The 20,173-nt window shown below is 33.6% G+C and overlaps 1 pseudogene; it reads left to right on the top strand.

Moving 5' to 3' along the window:
* The first annotated feature begins 6,595 nt into the window (after nt 1–6,595).
* On the top strand, nt 6,596–7,465 carry LOC124885885 (annotated as a pseudogene).
* Nucleotides 7,466–20,173: the final 12,708 nt, after the last annotated feature.

Genomic DNA, 20,173 nt, shown 5'->3' with positions numbered 1-20,173 from the left:
AACCCAAGAAGAAATTGAACGGAAAGTGCTTTAGTTGTGGGAAGATTGGCCACAAATCAACAGATTGTCGGGCTCCTAAGAAAGACAAGAAAAAGGACCAAGCAAATATGGCTGAGTCCAAGAAAGAAATAGATAATCTATGTGTCATGCTTTTCCAATGCAACTTGGTGGAAAATTCTCGTGAATAGTAGATGAATTCCAGTGCCACCCGATATGTTTGTACTAATAAGGAGTTGTTTTCAACATTTGCTGCAGCTCAAGGAGAAGAAAAGATCTGCATGGCTAACTCTGCTACTGTAAAAGTAAAAGGAACATGAAAAGTATGCTTGAAAATGACTTCAGGCAAAGTGTTGACACTCAATAATGTCCTGTACGTACCAGAGTTAAGAAAGAATTTCATTTCTGTATCACTTCTAGATAAAAACAGATTCAAATGTGTAACTATTTCCAGAAAAGTTGTAATTAGCAAAGGAGAAGTGTATGTAGGAAAAAGTTATCTCACCGAGGGCCTATATAAGATGAATATAATGACTATTCAAATTAATAAAAATTCTGCTTCTTCTTACTTGCTTGAGTCTAATGAATTGTGGCATGAACGTTTAGGACATATTAATTATAAAACTTTGCAAAAACTGATTAACTTAGAAGTTTTGCCAAACTTTGAGTGGAATAAATCAAAGTGTCAAACGTGTGTGGAATCAAAGTATACTAAGCATCCGTATAAGTCCATTAAAAGGAATTCCAATCCCTTAGACTTAATACACACTGACATTAGTGATATGAAGTCAACACCATCACGTGGTGGGAAAAAAGTATTTCATAACTTTTATTGACGATTGCACTAGATATTATTATGTCTACTTGCTAAATAGTAAGGAAGAAGCAATATATCCATTTAGGTAATACAAAACTGAAGTTGAAAATCTGTTAGGTAAAAAGATCAAAACTATAAGAAGTGATACGAGCGGAGAATATGAATCTTTCTTTGCTGAAATATGTTTAGAGAATGGAATTGTCCATCAAACTATGGCCCATATTCACCTCAATGTAATAGAATTGTGGAAAGGAAAAATCAAACTTTGAAGGAAATGATGAATGCCTTACTTATAAGTTTTGGTTTACCGCAAAACTTGTGGGAGGAGGGCTATCTTTACAACCAACCAAATACTCAATAGAGTTTCCCATAGTAAGACACAATCAATTCCTTATGAAAAATGAAAAGGAACGAAACCCAACTTGAAATATTTCAAAGTTTGGGAGTATCTAGAGAAGGTTCAAGTTCCTATGCCTAAAAGGGTTAAGATAGGACCTAAGATGGTGGACTGCATGTTCATAGGATATGCTAAAAGTAGTAAAGCATGTTGGTTTTTGGTTCATAAATTTGAACATTGGGATATTAATAAAAATACGGTAACTAAATAGGATAATTTTGAATTCTTTGAAAACATTTATCCACATAAAACTAGACATGAACAGTCTAGTGAGGGTCTAAATGACCTCGAGATAAACTAAGTGATAATGTATAGAATGATTAAAATCTAAGACGTAGTACACATCAAAGAATGTCAACTTTGTTTGGGTCAAATTTTGTAACATTTCTCTTAGAAAATGAGCCTCAAACTTTTAAAGAAGCGATGTCGTCCTCGAACACATCCTTTTGAAAACAGACAGTCAATAGTGAGATTGATTCAATCTTAAGAAACCATACATGGGAGTTTATTGATCTTACACCAGGAAATAAACCTTTAGGTTCTAAATGAATCTTCAAAAGAAAAATGAAAGTGGATGGTACTATTGACAAATACAAGGTAAGACTTGTAGTAAAAGGCTTCAAATAGAAAGAAGGTCTTGATTACTTTGATACACACTCGCCAGTAATAAGGATAACGTCTATTTCAATGTTAATTGCCTTGGCAGTGGTATTTGGTCTTGAAATCCATCAAATAGATGTAAAAATAACATTCCTAAATGGAGAATTGGAGGAAGAAATTTGTATGGAACAACCCGAGAGTTTTTTGGTTCAAGGAAAAGAGAATAAGGTGTTTAAACTTATTAAGTCACTATATGAACTAAAGCAAGCACCTAAAAAATGGCATGCAAAGTTTGACCAAACCATGTTGGAAAATGGGTTCCAGATAAATGAATGTGATAAATAGGTTTACATTAAAGACAATCCAATTATCCAAGTAATTGTTTGTTTGTATGTGGATGATGTGTTGATCATCAGTAGAGATATTTCTGATATAAATGCTACAAAAACAAATGCTTGAGAGCAAGTTTGATATGAAAGACCTTGGAGTTACGGATGTGATCTTTGAAATAAGAATCCATAGAACTTCACAAGGGTTGGCGTTGTCACAGTCCCATTACATCAAAAAGGTACTTGACAAATTCAAGTATCTAGAATTTGGTATCTCCAAGACTCCATTGGGCATGAGCTTTGCACTTCAAAATAATGAAGGTGAAAGTGACTCACAGTTGGAGTATACAAGAGTGTTGGGATATTCAATGTATATAATAAATTTTACACGACCAGACATAGCATGTGCTACTAGTAAGTTGAGTTGGTACATGAGTAATCCCAATAAAACTCATTGGATGGTAATGAAAAGAGTTTTGGGATATCTTATATACACTCAAGACTATGCTTTGAATTATAAGAAATATCCCGCGGTACTTGAAGGATATAGTGATGCAAATTGGATCACTGGATTGAACAAAGTAAAATTCACACAATATATATATTTACTATCGGTGGAGGAGCGGTCTCTTGGAATCTAAATTTATCGCATTGGATAATGCCGGTGAAGAAGAAGAATGACTCCAGAATTTCTCGAAAGATATTCCCAATTGGCCCAAACCAATGGCACCAGTATGTATACACTATCATAGCCAAGCGGTAATAGATAGGGCAGGGAGCATGATGTACAATGGTAAATCTCGTCAAATAAGATGGAGACATAATACCATTAGAGAACTTTTCTCTTGTGGAATTATCAATATTTACTATGTAAAGTCAAAGGATAATGTGTCGGATCCACTTACAAAAGGCTAATCTAAATAAGAAGTTGAAATTACATCCAAGGAATAGGTTTAAGGACAAGTGACAAGTCAGCATGGCAGTAACTCTACCTAGAATACTGGAGATCCCAAGAGCTACGTTCAAGAAGATTAAACAAAGTTGTGTCTAACAGGTTCAACATTGTCAATAAACCAACCCATTCTTATGATATAGACAATGTTTTGTAAACAAGGATAAGATTTAAGGTGAAAAGTTTTTTAATGATTATCTAAATTTGGCAGATTTAACCAAATAGTTTAATCTAAAGGATTGAACATTTAGAAATCACCTATGTGAGGGCAAAGTGGAAGCCGCTTCAAGGAGATTGTTAGTAAAGGTCTATTCTCTAACCTCTCATGAAACCGGGACATGTTTATGGCTGAAAAAGAACAAAATCGTGAGAACCATAAACAGTAAAAGGCTAGTTGTGTGACATATGTTGTCTAGGTTTACATTAAAGCTCCATGGTTCAAAGATATCAAATCTACCGATTGACCGAGTGCATCCGATGCATGTTCACTATGAAAAGTTCAAAGGGAAACCCACTTATCCAGATGCAATCATTTTTTGCCTCATGATCACATACTTGTCCATAAAGGTTTACAAAGAATATTCATTCCCTATTCATGTGGGGGATTGTTGGGTTCAATTGGTGTAAATGAAAAATGGAGGGACATAACCTTTGAGGAAAAGACATTATTTTAGAAAAGGAGTGACTGTTCAGATAGTTGTGTCTGTTAAACAAAAGACAAAATGTTTCAAATAAACAGACATGACTCTTCCAAAGGATATACCTTTTCAGATGAACCATTGCCACCTTTCGGAAGGGGCACTTGATGACTATATAAACCTGTATTTATCCACAGGTTTATGTACAAAATAAAATTTTTTGTAAAATACTCTTCTTGTTTTTTGAAAATATACTCCGTGTGATCATCTAATCGTTGAGTAAGTTCGAAGAGAATCTGATCGTTTGAGGTACCACTACAGTTGGATTGCTAGGACATTTTATCCTGGGAGGAAAATTCCGCAACCTCAGGTACTTGAGGGGAATTATTTCCTTAAGGACAATCCATGAATTCGAAGGACTTGACTTTTTCTGCTTCATCTATTTTTCCATAAAATTATGAAAACACACTTCTTTGAAAGGTCATTTTCATCTTGTGTTGAAGGTGTTGTATAACTTTATAAGTGTTCTTGTTTTATACTTGAACTTGTGTTCACAGAATAAGTTAAGTTAGTTATATAGCTTCACAAAACTAGTTACAAGATTAAGAGTTAGTTAGTTATGTGATCACCTAATCATCTAGAATATTCTAGTTCATGTATTTATATATATATATATATATATATTCACTACAATCAATTAATGAGAATAATTCAATTCATCCATTTCTCTCTTCTTCTCTAAATTCTTTGTTCTGTACTTTACTTCCTCTTCAGTAACTACTGCAGTTTTGTATTCTTTGTATGATCAATGAGTTCATACACTAGAACCCATCTTTAGACAAAATCTACATATCTAATTATTAATTAACGACTTTATATTTTTTCCCTGCAGAATTACTATACCTGTAAGCTAAATTATAGTTCCCTTGACAGCACAATCTCTTGTTCAGCAGTGATTCTGCTTTCTCTGATATTTGTGTTTTTTACCTGTCGTAGAAGGAGGACAGTCTTGAAAGATGATTCTGGTCTTGCTGCTTATAGTTCATTTTTCAATTTTACAGGTGAAAACCAAATGAAACTGATCCCAGATTTTGTTCATGACATGAGTTGCTACCTCAAATTAAAATTTCAGCAATAGGATTTTTGGTTCCTAATTATTGTTCAAGTCTTATTAAACTAGACTTTCTTGTATTTTTTTTTCTACTCCTCAGTTATAAACTCAAGATACTTGTATACATATACATTTTCAATAAAGATACTGTTTTCTAGACCTCCTTATTCCTTTTTCCCCTCTTGTTGTTTATCAGAGGAATCTGAAACCAATGCTAACCAGCTCAACCACTAAAATAGAAGTGAATTGATTTTGTAGCTATAGTTTCAGAAAGCATATATCACACTCTTTAAATCATATTGTTGTTACTGATGTTGATCATATAGAAAGTGTGTACTTTCTATACCTCCACGAGGTAGTAATAAGGTCAGCGTACACTCTACCCTCCACAGACCTCATTTATGAGATTTCACTGTGTATTTTGTTGTACCTTTCTCCAAGATTAACATTTAATATAATTATTTTAGATGGCAAAAATAGCAATATTTTGATAAAATTCAAATTTCATGCTCTTTTATTTTCCTTTTTTTTTTCTTATCCTTTTTTAATTTTCATTTCTCTTTACCTATTTTATATCCTACAATAGCATTCAACTTCAACACATATTCTAACGATTTCTACTTTCGTATTTATTTTGTTATTCTTCTTTTCCCATTTGATTTCATCTAATTTCTTCGATTTCAATTATGTTCCGACTAGATCTGTGCATCATCGAAGTTGTCATCAGAGGACATCGCTGTTGATTTGACGGGGAGATTATTGCTAGTTCTTGGTTGTTCATCGGAGTTTGTGGGTTTGCTATCCGTCAGAGTCAAAGGCGTTTCCAGTGGAGTTTTAAAGCTCGTTGGTGGGTTGAATTTCACCAAAAAAAAGGGATCTGTTTGGTCAAAGCTAAGCCTCACCACAAATGGCGGGTCTCAATAAAAGAGGATGATAAATAAATGGATTCTTGTGGTGGTGGAGGTTATCGAAAAAATGGGGGAAGGAGAAGGTTGGAGGCTATTTAGTAGTGACGTATATGTACTTTGTATAGGTATTTGATGTCAATAAAGTTTTAATTTGCAATTGTATATGTATTTCATAATAAATACAAGAATTTGCATATGTATTTCAACAAATGATGACAACGTTTTTAATAGGTCTATGTGTTGTATATATATTTGATGTCAATAAAGTCTAAATTTGTATCTGTATTTGATATTCGTTTAGCATTAGATTTTGAAAATTAATTTGGGAAACAAGTAATTAATGCATAACAGAAAACATTAAAAGATATTTTTTTTTAATATGTCAAAAGTGACAATTACATATAAAAAAACTATTTTTGGAATAATTGACAAGAAAATGAAGTACCACATTGGACTTTGAAAAAATTTTGGGTTGTTGGAAACAAACTGAAAGCACATTGAACAACTGAATAGTCACAACAGAGAAGTAGAACTGTTTTGGTATCTTCCCGAAAGTACCACAATGGACTTCCAAAAGGCTTTTGTGTGTTGAACTGGAAATTAAATTGAACCAACAGTCCACATCTCACAAATAAAACCTTCATGAAAAGAGATATTTAACCACTTGAGGAGATCTATTAGAGGATAAAAAGTACGATTATTTGTCACAAGAGTTGATGATTGACATCTTCATAAAACAAGTTAATCCTTCAAGGCACAAGTGTTTGCAAGTCATGGTACTCTCTTCTTACTAGTCCTAGTTTTATCTACATCCACCTCAACTGCAAACAAGACGATCACATCCTAATGCAATACTACGCTATAAACCCGGACGAAGAAATATTTGCTTTGTTCCGTGATAATGAAAATTTTGATCAATACATGCAGTTTGATTTGCCATTTGAGCGAACAAGCTATTACTTTAATATTGTGGGTAGTTTTAATGGTCTTTTGTGTCTTGCGGATGATCACGAGTGTTGTAGGAACCATTTCTATACTTGGAACCCATCCATTAGAACGTCTTTAAAACTTCCAATACCCATTTATACATTTAAGACACTGAGTACCTTGGATCATGCACAAGGCTTTGGATTTGATAGTGTTACTAATGACTACAGGGTGGTAAGAATAGTACACACAACTTTTCTTCGAATGCCACATGTAGAGCTTTATAAGCTAAGTACAGGTGTTTGGGAAGATATTAATCATGTCACACTATCGTATCAATTCTTTTGCACTACACCTCTGGTATATTTGAATGGACCTTCACATTGGATTACTTCCAAGTAGGAAGATTTAGAAGAACTAACTCGGATAAATATGATTGTTTTGTTTGATATGCATGATGAGATATTCTTAGAGATGATGTTGCCAAGTAGTTTTACTAATGAGGTACGACTACACTGTGATGCAATGTTCCTGTTTGTGTCACACAAATTACTTTTTTTTGTTGATAATAAATATGACACACCTGTTGATATTTGGATGATGAGAGAGTATGGTGCACCGAATTCATGGGTGAAACAGTTCAACATTAGTTCTCGTAACTTTCTGCGAATTATTCCTCTTGGTGAAGACAATTTTTTGACAGCTTATAATGGAAGGTCTACTTCAGATGAGCTTCAGGTTACTCATTACTTGGTGAAACCAATGGGTATTGTTAGGAATCGGTCATAAATAAAGCAAACCAAAAGCACAAAAACAACAAGAACACACATATTTACGTGGAAACCCTTGCAGGAAAAACACGGGCAGAGGCAGAGGGTGTTTCACTATAATGAAAGGAGAGGAGTACAATGTGGAGAATGAGTATTTTCTGGATACCCCAAAACAACCCACTAAATGCACTTATAGAATATGTGCATACAAAAAAAATCCTAAGGCTAAAAAACATAAAGGTCGCCGGGCCTATAGGCCCGATCCCTACGCTACCACCACAGACTTTATTGAAAATCACAAACATGGGTTGCACCACAAAATTTTCCAGGCTGGATCAACAAAATTTGGGTCACAACTCTAACAATCTCCACCTTCATACGAATTCTAATTCAGACCTCAAATCCATTTCAAGACAAACTCTCCCCCTCTTCCACAAAAGCCCCTAAGGGCATATCTTAACAGCTAATACAAACCAAGTCCCAACAATGCTCAAACTTGGCACTTGGTAGTGTCTTGGTAATCATATCAGCAGGATTATCATGAGTACTAATCTTGCACACCACAATATCAGCACGAGCAATAATTTCACGCACAAAATAATACCGAACATCGATATGCTTTTTGCTCTCGTGAAACAACTGATCTTTCATAAGGAAGATAGCACTCTGACTGTCGCAAAAAATAGTATTAATCTATAAGTTTTTGCGAAGTTCACCAAACAGACCCTTCAACCAAATAGCTTCCTTGAAAGCCTCTGTAAAAGCCATATACCCTGCTTCAGTAGTTGACAAAGTAACCGTAGTCTGTAAGGTATCTTTCCAACTAATAGCACAACCACCAATGGTGAAAACATAGCCTGTTGGGGACCTGCTTTTATCATGATCTCCTACAAAATCAGAATCAACATACCTAATTACTCCATCTCTATTTTGCCCAAACCACAAACAAACGTCAGCAGATCCATGCAAGTATCTAAAAATCCACTGAACTACTTTCCAATGTTCTTTTCTAGAATTTGCCATGTATCTACTAACTGCACTGACGGCATAAGATAAATCTGGTCGGGAACACATCATCGCATACATAAGAGACCCGACGATGCTAGAGTATAGAACTCGAGACATATAGTCGCGCTCATCATCTGTCTTTAGAGATAAAGTGGCTGAGAGTTTGAAGTGAGCTACCAATGGCGTACTAACGGGCTAAGCATTTTGCATATTGAACCTGTGAAACACTTTTTCAATATATTTTTTCTGACTCAAGTATAACTTACAATTATTTCTATCCCTCAGAATCTTCTTTGTTGCTCCTAGATCCTTCATGTCAAACTCCTTACTGAGCTGGGCTTTGACTTTTATTATCTCTCTTATATTCTTTGCTACAATCAACATATCATCAACATACAAGATAAGATACATGAATGAACATCACTTACTTCCTTGAAGTAGACACAACTATCATAGTTGTTCCTATAAAATATATGAGAGGTCATAAAAGAGTCAAACCTCTTATACCACTATCTGGAAGATCATTTTAAGCCATAAAGAGACTTTTTCAGCAAGCATACATAGTCCTCCTTTTCTGAAACTACAAAACCCTCTGGTTGCTGCATATATATGTCCTTCTTAAGTTCTCCATGTAAGAATGTAGTTTTGACATTCAACTGCTTAAGCTCAAGATCATACATAGCCATAATACTAAGCAAGGCTCGAATCGAACTATTCTTTACAATTGGAGAAAACACATATGTGAAGTCAACACCTGGAAATTTACTGTAACCTTTAGAAACTAGTCTTGCTTTGTACCTAGAATCTTCAACTTCTTATGTTCCTTCTTTCTTTTTGAATACTCACTTGATACGGACAACTTTCTTATCTTTAGGCAATCTCACCAAATCCCATGTGCCATTTTTATAAAGTTATTCTATCTCCTCCTGCATAGCAATCATCCATCAGTCGGAATTAATACAACTAACTTCCTCTAAGTAAAAAGAAGGATCTTCATCGGAATCAATACCTTCTGCTATACTCAATGCATAAGCAACCAAATCAGCTTTAGCATACTTCTAGAGGAGGCGCTAATTATTTGTTGACTAATATTGATGACTATTCTAGAAAAGTTTGGATGTTTTTCTTGAAGCAAAAGAATAATGTGTTGCCTACTTTTAAGGAGTGGAAGATCATGATTGAAAAGAAAATAGGGAAGCAGGTAAAACACCTTCGGACTAATAATGGTTTAGACTTATCTTCTAATAAATTTAATGCTCTGTGCAAGTCAAAAGAAATTGTGAGGCACTTGACAGTTCGTCATACTCCGCAGCAGAATGGTGTGGCCAAATGAATGAATAAGAGTATAATGGAGAAGGTTAATTGTATGCTCTCTAATGCTGGTCTACCTAAGTCTTTTTGGGATGAAGCTACTTCCACAGCTTTTTAACCGCTTTCCCTCAGTCGAGGTTGATAAAAAGACTCCATAAGAGATATAGCCCGGTACTCCTGCTAGTTATTCTGATTTGAGGATATTTGGATGTCCTTATTATTCTCATTTTGATAATGGAAATTTGGAGAAATAAAGCAAACCACAAGCAGAAAGACAACAAGAACACACATATTTACGTGGAAACCCTTGTGGGAAAACCACGGGAAGAGGCAAAGGATGTTTCACTATAATGAAAGGAGAGGAGTACAATGTGGAGAATGAATATTTTCTGGATACCCCAAAACAACCCACTAAGTGAACTTATATAATATGTGCATACAAAAAAAGTCCTAATCCCAAAAAACATAAAGGTCCACGGGCCTATAGGCCCGATCCCTATGCTACCACCACAGACCCCATTGAAAATCACAAAAATGGGTTGCACTGCAAAACTTTCTGGGCCGGATCAACAAAATTCGGGTCACAACTCTAACAGGTATAAGGAAAAATGGTGAAATTGTATGGAAAGTGAATCACAGATTATTGGTTTCAGTTGATCATGTAATTGAAAACTTTACAAATATTAGCATTGGTAACTCTACAAATGGCTGGCGTTACAATCCGCTTTGTGTTGATTTTTACAAACAAAGCCTTGTTTTACCTAATAAATGGATAAATAATTGTGTTGAAGATGCTTGCGAGGGTCATCCCATTTATGGATAGGAGATCCCGAAGATGGAAAAAAAAGCGCCACAAGGAAAAAACTAAAAATAAACGTGGATTGTATCTCCTCTTGAACATGAGTGAGTTGCTTTATATGTTGAAAATGAAAGGTAAATGGCTGCGGAAGAAGGAAAGGAAGAACATGCAAGTTAAAAGATAACCTATTCGTTGCCTAATAGCTATGTTTTGGGATAACAGTAGTGTTTTTGTCAGCCTGCATGCACCTCAACTATGATGCATTTTAATGTTTAATACTGTAATCATTGCTTTGTATAAGCATATGTTACCAGTCTGGGAAAAGAATTACTCTAGGGTACTGAAACTCTTTGACTTAATGACATCACATAGTTTCTTCATATGCCTAGTCTGAGTTTTTCGTTTCTTTCTAAGTTGTTGATCTAATAGCTATGAATGATTGGCCAATGGTTTGCTGTTTCCTTCAGTGTTGGCACCTTGGGTTCTTTTAGTTAAATTAAGCAGCCATGTTGAAACCATTGTTTCTATCATAATTAAAAAATACAGGGAAAATAATTCCAATATGTCATTAAATTATTAGAAATGACTCATCTATTCGGTTAAAAGTTTGGGACACCTATGCTGTTACAAAACAAGTTCATTCATTTATTTTTTTTAACAATGGTTTTGCAAAGTCATTTTTTGCCATGTGACGTCTTATTAGAGATCCACGTCACCAAATTCAAATCAACCAATATTTTTAAGGTATAAAATTGTTGTTGGAAATTTAGTCTCTTGGTTTGCTTGACAACTTTTATTTATAATATGTTTTCTTCAATCCATTTAATATCTTTAACAGTTTATCTGTTGGAATTTTCAAGTGGATTATGCACCTAAGATGTTTGATGATCTCCCTTCTTATTTAGTGCTACTTAATTTGGGTAAAACTGCTTAAATTCATATCCAAAATATTTGCTTGAGATAAAACTGAATAGCTATTGGGGGTGAGCAATTGTACTTCACTCTGTAAGGTAAGCGTATGATAGAACTAGAGGAGCCATGTCATATGGATATGTTTTCATAGTAAGCTGGGGCTTTGAGATAAAAGTGACAAAAAAATTTGAAAATGAGGTTTAGGCGACTCAAGTCTTAATAATTGAGTGGAGGTGACAATTACTTTATTATGAATTAAGAAAGTTGGGGAAATTTTAAAATAACCTATAAGTTTTTAAATTGACACTTTGATTCAAATTTTAGTTAATATAACCGGTAACAGAGGAAAAAAAGGCGTGTTTCACTCTCTTCTCATCTGTTGTTGTTTTCTCTGTCTTCTTGATTTTTGTTGTTTATTATTGCTGTTGTTTTATTCATCATTTTCTGCTTCATTATTATCATCATCTTCTTCTTGTCGGCAATGACATTTCTGCTTCATTATCATCATCTTCTACTTCATTATTATCATCATCTTCTTCTTGTCGGCCATTGTCATTGTTTTTACCACTACTGCTGCTACTTTACTTGACCAATTGTTTAGGTGAAATTTTATTTCGTACATCACTTTGCACTTTGGCATTACTTCATAGGTGACTTTGGTAAGTAAAATTATAATTTTTAGTTGAATTTATCATCTGGGTACGCTGCTACTATTTTTCAACAATGGATAGAACTCGTTCATGAATACAACATAAGAACCCACAATTTAAACATATAACTTAGTCTATTGCAAGAGATACACATTCTGTTGCAACAAAAGACTCATATATTGGATTCATGTTTATGGTTCTTTAATTCCCGTAACATGAATCAAACAGATGATTAATCTGTTTCAACAGAGGTGTTATCTGTTGCAACAGATAATTATTCTATTGTAACAGATAAATATTTGTTGCAACAGATGAGAAATTTGTTGCAACAAAATATTTATCCGGTGCAACAGATCTTTATTCTGTCACAACACTGCTTTTGCCACAAACCCAACAGATAATCCATACAATTCAACTCTTGCTATAGATACTAGATTCAAATTATTTCTTAATCGTCGACGTGTTTATTGAGAAGAAGAAATAGACAAACTGAAAATTAAATAAGAATTAAAATATCAAAGTCGATCAAACATAATTTTTTTAATAAAAAAAAAATACATAGGCTAAAAAAAATTTCCTTCAGGAGGTAGGGGGTTAAGGTCTAGGGATACATCACCCTCCCTAGATCCCACTCGTGGGATTATATTATACTGGGTATGTTGTAGTTTTTATTTTCATATTTTTACTTGATCAACTTTAATTATTTACTAAGTTATTAATTAATATGATCTAATAGAGGTCTATACTTTAGTATCTATGTATGCTTTGAGTCAATTTTTAAGTTCCTACTCTTGCTATTGCTAATGGATTCAAATTATTCCTTAATCGTCGACATATTTGTTGAGAAAAAGAAATAGATAGAATGAAAAATAAATAAGAGTTAAAATGTCAAAGTCGATCAAACATAAGTTTTTTATTAAAAAAAACAAATAAAAATACATAGGCTAATTCGGCCAATCTTCAACCAGCATCACCAGTGCCCTCCACAGCGTCTAGATCTCCCAAAGCATCATGACTCTCATTGCAGACAATTCCCATTGAAGGTCATAAACCTGAGTTTGAAGCTCCCGTATGGTGTCTTGTAAAATAGCAACATCCCACAGTGGATTAGCCATATTTATAATACATATGAATTGACAAAAAATGTTAAAACAAAAGTAAAGAAAAGAATCCAAATGTAATACAACGTACACTACCAATTGGGTATATTTACACAAAAAGTAAGAAAAAAACTTACCTGAGTCAGGAAAGAGAAAGTGGTTAAAGGTGTAATATGAAAGACAAGATGCAAGAAATAAATTTAATAGAATGAACGAGTAAGAAGAGACCTACTTATAGAGGATTGAATTTGAAAGAGTTAGGCAAAAAGGTGTGATTGTTCACCTCCATTTATTAATTACATACAAACTGGTGACTGTTCGATTACTTTGAAAAGTTATGACTTAATTAAATGATGTTGCTGACTGACTTTTTAATTATTGTGATAAGTCATGACTTATCAGTTTATTATTATTAATTAGTTCTTTTTAGTAACCATTTTTATTAAGTTGTGGCAACAGATTCTATATCTGTTGCATCAGATTACACATCTTCGACAATAAATATACCATCTGTTGCATCATATAACCCATTTGTGACAACAAATATACCATCTGTTGCAACAAATCGATAACCTGTTGCATTAAATAATCTATCTTTTTTTAATAATCATCATGTCATTAATCCAATTTTTTTATTATATAAATTTATAAAATAGATTTAAAGACAAAAATGGCGAAAAGTCGCACCTTGCCGCCTATTTTATATTAAAATCAATTAATCAAATTAAATAACCATTTTTTATGGTTAAAAATTACATTTTATCATTTATTTCGGTATTTTTATCTGTGAAAAGAAATGACTTAATTAAATCAAGCTGGTAAGTTTTTACAAAAAGTCACGACTGTTCACCTTTTTTTAACAATCATCATATACCTTTAATCCAATCTTGTAACTTTTTTATTATATAATAGATAAATAATTTAAAAACAAAAAAAGGTGAAAGGTCACGATCAGTTATTAAAATTAAATAACTGTTCTTTTATGGTTATAAATTGTGTTTATCATTTATTTTGTTATTATTTATTTACGAACCATTTTTCATATTAAATAATTGAAAAGTCATAACATTCACCCTCAATAACAATAATAACCCATTTTTATTAATAACCATCTGTTGCAATAAATGACTCATATGTCGCAACAGATTAACCATCTGTTGTAACATATGGTTCATCCGTTGCCACAAAACCTCAACCCTACCTCCAACTGTCAACATATTTAGAATAAGGATTAGACAAAATAAAAAGTAAATATTAAATAAGAATTATAAATCCAACAGGTTAGTAATTTGTTTATTCAAATAAAGCTATAGATGGGCTAGGAAGAATAAAGTGCGTGCAGATGGATAGATCCACTTTCATGTGTAGAAGTAATGTATTACTGATAAGGTCATCGAGACAACACACATAAATTACAATGATTTTGTAAATGCAGTTTCTACTAGATTAGGCATTGATCATTCAAACAAGATCCTGCATTGTATAGTTTAGTTTGATAGGTTCGAATTGATGAGACTAAGGGGCCAATAAATATGGTGCCGATACCCTATTACGAATTAATGACGGTTGTTGTTCATGTTTATGTTTGTTAAGTTTTGAAAAGGGATCAATATTTGATGTAATTGTAGAGATACAATAGCGATTGGACTTAACTTTAAGTGTGCATTGGACTCTGAGAAGGCCTTCAAAGCATCGCACTGCATCAAAAAAGAACAGAATACCAATAGAAATTTCTCTGTCCAAATTTATATGGAAGGGTTGTTCGAGAAAATGATTATATACCATAAGGAACCATAGGAGAACAATTGTGAGGGAAAGGGGGAGTTGATGAAAACCTATATCATCTAAGAGCTAATTAAAGAGGAAAACATTGGGTAGCAAGGAACTTATGGCGAATCTGGCCGATGTAGCTAAATTAGAACACGAGAAATTTGAATCAAATGCAAATATTAAAGTGTATCTAGTACTGAAAATCAATTTGTTGTATCTCTGAAAATTAGTGCAGCTAGGAAATTTACTGGGGAGTTGGAACTAGGTAACGTGGTATGGATGATCACCTATATAGAAAATAGCAGAACACAAAGAAAGCAGCTTTGTGGGCACTCAGGGTTGAAATGATGTACCATAAGTAAGGAAAACTTAGCCCAAGAACAACTTCATTTAAAATAAGCAATCTAAGCGAAGACGGCAATTTCTGAATTTTAAATTGCATCCCATGCCTTCTTGTTTATGGTTTCGATTAGGTCCACTGCTATTGACATGATCAAAACCATAAACAAGATTGAGTCTCATTACTTCATTTGTAATATGGATATGATTGATTGTATTTTCTTTCCTTAGCATGCTTTCAACATATCTTGGAGAAGATCAGATGCTTGTTGTAGTATGTGAATTCCGATAATTTTCTTGCTTGCCTCCAGCTTGTTGATTTGTTATTCAATCTTGTCATTGTAGTCTTTGAGTTCAACGTAGAGTTTGTCTTTTATTAGCTAGTCAATCAGGGAGGAACACTTTCTTCGAAGCTGTGGCATTGTTAAAGGCCTTCAGAAGGCTTCCAGAACACTTTCTTTGGAAGTCTTAAATGATACATGGTGGGTCACTATATTTTTTTTAGGTCAACGTCTTGATGCACACTCAAGAAATGGTCCCAACAATTGAACAACTAACTTTCTCAAGTGTTGTTCAATGCAACTTGTTCAATTAGCCTTCAAAAGATTTGATAGGCCATCCTTTGGGCTATCCTTTGAAATTAGGTAGAACAAGTTGCATTGAACAACGCTCGAGAAAGTGAGCTATTCAATTTTTGGGACCACTGCTTTAGTGTGTATCAAAACATTGACCTAAAACAAACATATCAACCCTCTATGTATCATTTAAGCCTTCCAAATAAAGGCTTCAAGAAGCCTTCTAAAGGACATTTACAATGCCACAACTTTGAAGAAAGTGTTCCTTCCTTATTGACTAGCTCACAAAAGACAAAGAACTCTACACTGAACTCAAAAAAGGCAATGACAAGATTGAATACCGAATCAACAAGCTAAAGGAAAGGTTGAAAATTATCGGGATTCACATAGTACAGCAAACATCTAATCTTCTCCAAGATATGTTGGAAGCATGATAAGGAAAGAAAACACAATCAATTGTTTCCATATTGCTAAGGAAGTTATGATACTCAATCTTGTTTGTGGTTCCGATCATGTCTATCGGAGTGGACCGAGTCGGAACAACAAACAAGAAGGAATGAGATGCAATTTAAAATTCAGAAATTGTTGCCTTTACTTAGATTGCTTATTTTAAATGCAACTATTTTTGGGCCAAGTTTTCTTTACTTACGGTACATTATTTCAACCCTCGGTGCTCGCAAAAATGCTTTCTTTGTGTTCTACTATTTTCTATGTATGTGATCATCCCGACCACGCTACCTAGTTACAGCTCCCCATCAAAGTGCCCAGCTGCACTAATTTTCTTTCAGAGAGACAACTGGCAGATTTTCAGAACTGGATACACTTTCATATTTGCACTTGATTCAAAATTCTCATGTTCTAATTCAGCTACATCAGCCAAATTAGCTAGAAGTTCCTTGCTACCCTATATTTTAATCTTCAATTAGCTCTTAGATGATATAGGCTTTCATAAACTCCCCTTTCCCTCGCACGTTTTCTGCTACGACTCATTCGGGCGTATAATCATCACCTTGAACAACCCAACCATATAAATTTGGGATAGGTTAATAAATATATTAATTTTCGCTCTTGGTTGAAGCAGTGAGAGGCTTCGAAGGTCATCTCAGAGTCTAATGCACCCCAAAAGTTAGTCCAATCACTATAGAATCATTTAACAATGCCACCAAAACTTGATCACTTCACAAAGCTTGACACATAGGCACGAGCAACAACTATCATTAAATCTTAATAGTGTATCAGAACCATATTCATAGTCCCTCAGCCTTATCAGTTTGGACCTATAAAACTTAACTGTAAAATTGCAGATATCTTGTTTGAATGAGCAATGCCTATTCAGTAAAAAATAGTGCTCACAAAATCAGTGTACTCTATGTGTGTCTTCGCAATAACATTATCAGTAATACATACCTCCTACATATGAAATGGTTTCATTTACAAGCAGCTTATTCCTCTGAACCCATCTTTACTGTAGCCTCTTGTGTTGGTCAGGCAAAGGTTGATCAACATTCATTTCCTTATATCTTCAAACAAGATAAAAATAATTCTAGCTAAAAAAGAGGAGAACAGAAAGAACATTATCCATCAGTTGCAACAGATTACCAATCTATTGCAACAAGCTCCACATTTGTTGCACCAACTTTCTATTTGTTCAACAGATCGTAATCTATCGTAAAAGATGGATAAGTTGTTGCAACAGATGTAGAGTATGTTACAACAGATGTGTAAACTATTGGACTACATCAAACCAACCTTGGTAGTGGTTTGATTTGTTCCAACAATCAAAAACAACATCAACAACAAACAAAAAATAAAGAAACAACTTCAACAACAAAGAAACAACATTATTTGTTCCAATAGATCAACAACAACATACCACAAGTTCTAACAACACCAACCCCACCAACAATATCAATAACACTATCAACAACAACATACCACAAGTTCTAAAAACACCAACCCCACCAACAACATCAATAACACCATCAATAACAATGAAACAAACAAAATACATGCCTAAAAAATCAGCTAACAAGGCTTTTAAAAATCTCCAAACAGATGACTTTTTCGCATATTTTAATAATAACAACGGTTCGTTCATTCAAGACTTACAAGTAACCTTTCCTTCAAATTATTTAAATAAATATGATATTGGTAAAGGATAATTAAATTAAAAAATAGATGTAAATAACTGATTTAAATAACTTGCAAAGTAGAAGACGAGAATGAAAGAGCAACAGTGAAACATATCTGCAATGTCAAAAGCAAGGGGATCCAAACAACAATTTCAGTCAAGAAAAGATATAGTTCAATTGAGATTAGAAAGGATTCTTATGAGAAAGAGGTGAGAAAAGAGAGAAAAAAAGGAGACCGTTGTGATAACCCTAAAGGGGAGAGAAAGAAAACGAAGAGAGATGAATAAATTTAGGTCTGAAGGAGAGATAATTCTAGATATAAGTTTAAATGTTCATTAATATTCATTAATAACTTGAGGGGCTCGAGAAAAATGGGTGACATTGAAAATGCAAGATATGACTACTCAAGGAGGAGATTTTTAAGTTATCGAAGAAATATTTTTTAACGCCTTAGTAGTATTAAAATTAAAAAAACATTTTTCAAACAGATATGTCATCTGTTGCAACAGATATCAATATTTGTTTAAAATTTTCTAACAGCTCAATCATTTGTCGCAACAGATGGAAATATCTATTTGATAATTAAATCAGATAGGTAATTTGTTACAATAGATATCTCAATATTTCTGTGAAAACTTCCAACAGCTCAGTCATCTGTTGCAACAAATGCAAATATCTGTTGAAAACTTCCAACAGCTCACTTTGAAAACTTAATTTGGAGAATACAACTTTATAAAAAATATAATACGGTCCCTTTTAATATTTATTAATTTTACAAACATTTATTAAAATTATTTAATAAATTCAAAAACTTTTTTCTCTCCTTAAATCCTCTTCTACTCCGAATTTTTCTTGATATTTTTCAAAAATAAAGTATGGGGTGACTCTTTCTTCCCAAGTCAAAATTTTTTAGTTTCTCTTACTCAGGTAAGTTTAATCTTCCTTCCCGATCATTTTAGTACATTTTTTTGTTTCCGCATTGTGTTGGGATTTTTTTAGTCGAAATTTGAGTTTTTTTAGTTAACATTGCCGTATCCGCATGTTTAATCATGTTTTGCTTTGGATAATGACTAGAAAAATTTTGTATTTATATCGCATATTGATTTTAATTTTTTTGTACAGAATTGGATCCATTTGAATGGTGTTCTTGTTGTTTTGAATTGTACTGTCAATATCTGGAGAAGTCGGAACTTGATTTGAATGTTTGGTCTGAGGCGATTTCTCATTTTTCTTTATAGAACACTGGTTGATAGACCGACCACGGTATATTTGTTTTTACTGCATTTTTTCATTTTTATTAATAGATCAGTGGTCAATAAATCGATCACTACAGATTCATTTTTAGTTGTAGATCATAAATGGTGAGAGTTCATAGAGCAGTTAAAAGTCCTTTTATCACCGTCTCTAGCAGTAGGAAGTGAAAAGTCGAAGAAGTTTTCAAAACTTTGAAGAGGAAAAATGTTGTAGTCGATGAATCTGAGTTGACAACTGAATCAAAAATCCTTGTAGATATTTTCGAATATGACAAAAGTAGTGCACATGAGAGTGATGATGTTGAGGATAGTAAAGGGAAAAGGGAAGGGGAAAGCAAAGAATAAAGTAAAAGATATAACGGCGAAGATTAGGACACGAGAGATAGTAGAGACGTGGGGAGGAAGATCCCCTATCCATGCAAATTTGTGCGATAGGTATCTCTATTGAGTCGTATGACCTAACAACTTGGATGAATTATCTAGGTTCTTTTCCTGCAAATATTTTCGTAAGAGCAAGAATGGCGGTCTATCAAGAGTTTAGAAGGATTCTTGATGAACAAAAGATGTATGCTGATTTTAACTACAAACAACTGAAAAATAAAAAATACATTACATTTAATGTTTGCATGAATTTTTTTAAAAAGGTAAGACAAATTTTAATAAATTATTATACGCCATATTACAAAAAAAATACTCTAACGGATAACCCATCAGTCAGAACAGATGAGAATCTGTTTAAAGACCTATTTAATATCTCTCAATAGATATTACACCTGTTACAATAGATGGACCACCAAGACCACCACCAATGCCACTAAGACCAACACCAATGCCACCAAGACCACTACCAATGCCACCAAGACCCCCACCAATGCCAC

Source organism: Capsicum annuum, chromosome 7 (genome assembly GCF_002878395.1).
Source record: "Capsicum annuum cultivar UCD-10X-F1 chromosome 7, UCD10Xv1.1, whole genome shotgun sequence".
Taxonomy (NCBI): domain Eukaryota; kingdom Viridiplantae; phylum Streptophyta; class Magnoliopsida; order Solanales; family Solanaceae; genus Capsicum; species Capsicum annuum.
This window is presented reverse-complemented; position numbering and strand designations above follow the sequence as displayed.